This window comes from Triticum aestivum, chromosome 7B, assembly GCF_018294505.1.
Source record: "Triticum aestivum cultivar Chinese Spring chromosome 7B, IWGSC CS RefSeq v2.1, whole genome shotgun sequence".
In the NCBI taxonomy this organism is placed as follows: Eukaryota; Viridiplantae; Streptophyta; class Magnoliopsida; order Poales; family Poaceae; genus Triticum; species Triticum aestivum.
This window is the reverse complement of record NC_057813.1, coordinates 551216869-551220564: the sequence shown is the minus strand read 5'-3', so window position 1 is coordinate 551220564 and position 3696 is coordinate 551216869.

Here is a 3696-nt window from a genome sequence, read left to right as displayed (position 1 = left end):
GACCTCCAACGGCCACTTTTACACTATGACTATAAATATCCTTCTTCCACCTCGAGTGAGGGTTGTCCAATACAGTGAAAAGATTCCAAGAACACCATTCTCTCTTACTCTCTCTTGCTTTCACCAATTCCTAGATCCCGAGTGCATTTGTGAGGATTCTTGAGTGTTATTCCAATCAAAAGATAGATCGTCCCTGTCCCCTCCTCTCAACCAAAGGAATTCATGATTTGAGCAAGTTTTGAGCGCTTACCTTGATCTTGTTACTCTTGGAGGTTGGAGACTCCTAGGCGGTAGGAGTTCTTGGATGAGGAATCAAACCATTGTGATTATCCCCTGGAAAGTTTGTGAGGGTTTGGAGACCACCCCAAGGTATACCACTAGTGGTTGAGAATCGCCTTCGTGGTGATATCTCAAAGAGAGAATAGGGCGAGCCTTCGTGGTGTTGGCGTGCCTTCGTGGTAACATCCACCTCTCTAAATGGTGACGTAGCTTCCCTCCAATGAAGTGAACATTGACATAGATCATTGTCTCTCGGAGTTGCGGTTATTCCTAACCCTATCTCCCTACTTGTGGTTACTTGTCTCTTTGTCTTTACTTGTTCCACATTGTGCTTACTTATTCATATTCTTGTAATACTTGCCCACCTTGCTTACCTCATTGTATCATCTTTGCAATTGTTAGGCCCACCTTCATATTCCACATTATAGCCTAAAATTGCTAAGTAAGAATTAAAATTTGGAATTGTACCTATTCACCACCTCTAGGTCCATCTCGATCCTTTCAATTGGTACCAGAGCCTCATGCTCTATTCTTGTGGCTTAACCTCCCTAGAGCGAAATGAACCTCGATGGGACTCCCCTTGTTGCAGATACGAAGGAGAAGGGCACAGCTTCTTCGGAAGTCAAGTCCTTCACTTCCGAGGATCTGGAACAGGCCCTTGCTAAGCAAAAGGAGGAGCATGATTCTTCTCTTGAGGCCTTGGCCCAAATGAGGTTAGCCGCATTAACCATGATTCTCGCACCACTTGCCAATCCAAGTGGTGCGTCCTTGAGGCCAACTGCGCCTACTCCTTCACTTGGCCAACAACCTCCTAGTAATGATCAGTTTAGTGTTCCATGGCTTTATGCAGGATCTCAAGTTGAGAAACCTAAGTATAACCCTAGGGCAAAACTCCCTTTTATTGATGACAATTCCTATTTTGCTTTGTGGAGAGTTGGTATGCAGCACCATCTTAGGTATACCAATGATGAAATGTTGGACATATTGGAGCATGGCTACAACCTAGTCGACCTAAATAATCTCACTCCAAGAGAAACATATGACAAGCATCTCAACGACACCGCAATAATGTGCATAAGGAAAGGAATAAATGATAAGCAAAGGAGACCTTACATACACATCACAAGTGTCAAGGAGTTATGGGATAGTAATATAGCATTGTGAGGACCAAGACCGGTACCTCCACTCTCCGGCTAGCTCAATATGAAATTGCCAAGGGTCAATTGCAAAACTTTTGTATGGAGAAAAGTGAATCCCCCAAGCAGCTCCTTGAGCGTCTCATGACCCTCTCCGCTGACATAGAATCTTCTGATCGTGACAAGACACAAGATGGATTCAACTTGACTAAGCGATTTCTCGTGGACAAATTACTTCATGCTCTTGCTCTATATCATCACCAAATGGTGTGGGACATAAGGCAACATCATGGATTCAATGAAATGACTCCGTATGACATCGTATCCACTTTTCAACTATTCAAAGAATCCAAGGCAAATGCTACAAAAAATCTTGCCATGCATGGTACCTCAACATCAAAGATCAATCTTGCTTTGAAGGCCAAGCATGTATGTGTGGAAGAGCAAAGTGAAGAAGAAGATGATGAAAGATGGTGATGAGATTGACTCCGATGAGAGCCCTTCGTATGAAGACATTTCCCTCTTTGTCAAGAAGTTTAGCGCGGGAAAATTCAAAGGAAGATTCTAGAAGAAGAAAGTGAGAAAGTGCTACAACTGTGAAGAAACCAACCACTTCTCCAACTGTTACCCTTATGAGAAGAGAGAAGATAAACCAAGGTTTTCCAAGACCTTTCCTAAGAAGAAGTTGCCAAATCCCGTGAACTCCAAGTTCAATAAGAAAGATGGGAAGGCAATGGTTGCTCAAGAAGAATCCGACCCGAATGATGTTGGTGGTGTTGCTGGAGTAGCTCAAGATTCTCCAAACACCTTGAGGCTAGTCAACAAGAGTGGTGATGTTGTCACCTACAACTACATGAAAGACTACAAGGGCAACACTCACAAGTGCTTAATGGCAAAGGCCATGGTGGAAGATGGAGAGAACCAAAACTCTCCTGACAAGGTCAAGGTAACCCCATGTTCAAATCCTCCTCTTTTCACTCCATCTACTCACTACTGCAAGATGGTCCAAACGCGATAGTCCAATAAGAGACCCTTCGACGAAAATGTGTGTGATGCATTAATCGCAAATGGTGGTGTAAGAAAATCGTCAAAAATGAGACGAACTGTTTGCGATGGCGCATACATCAAACACGGTTGAGATCAGAGTCGCGTGTGGGATGCGTGGCATATGTTTAATCCATACAAACTGTTTGCGATGATCCAGAACAACAGAAACAGACATCTAGATGAGGGTGTGTGCGATATACGGCATACATTTCACTAGGATCAAGTGTGTGTGATTAGGAAACACAATAGAAACGGTCAGCCAGATCAAGGTGTGTGCGATGGGGGGCATACAATTCACTCAGATGAACTGTTTGCGATGAGCCAAGACAACGGAAACAACTCAACTGAACAAGATGGGGGGATGTATATCACTGAGAGATGTTGGTAGATAATAGAAGAGGATAAAAAATCATTAGATGTTGGTAGATAAGAGTAATCCGAAATGTGTGTGAAGACCAATAATAACACATATGATTGCTACTAATAAGCCATGTGATTTGCTCTTTCTACAGAAGAACAACATATATATAACTGAAATAAACATCCAATTACATAAGTGACTATACAGATAATTCTCACACACCTCAATAAACAATTGCATGCATTCTAAACTAGGGGAAAGGATCATCTAGTCATCTACTTCTTGTGACGCTCCCGCCACTGCTCTGTGGCTCGATCCCTCGTCTGGGAAGGACAAAGACACTTCCTCATGTCAATGATCCGCCTATACATCTCGTAGCTTGTGTATGTATCCTTGGCCGCGTACTTGACGTGTTCTTCATCCAGTCTCTGATGCCAGGCATTGTGCCAGGCGTTCTTGTCCTTCTTGCTCTCATCCTTCATCTTCATGTAGTAGGGGTCGATGATGGCCGAGGCAAGGTCAACCAGGGAGTTCTGTTTGTTGTTGGTGCTGCCCTAGACCTTGTAGTGGTCAAGGATGTTGACAAGATTCTAGCAGGTCAAGCCCGAAACCTTGAGCGCTTTTAGATCGTTGGTGGTATCCACCATAGCGAAACTCTAGTCGGAGCTGTTGACAAACCTGGAGAAATGCTCGCAAGGCCTTGTGGCCAGGTGGTAGTGGTAGACGAGGACGTTATGTTGCACACATAACTGGGCGATGATAACCTTCTGATCTTGCCCAACACAACCGCTGGTGAACTCGAGGTCGAAGCCAACCACTTGGTACTTGTCCTCAGCAAGCAACTGCTCGACAGTTTGGATGGAACTCTCCACC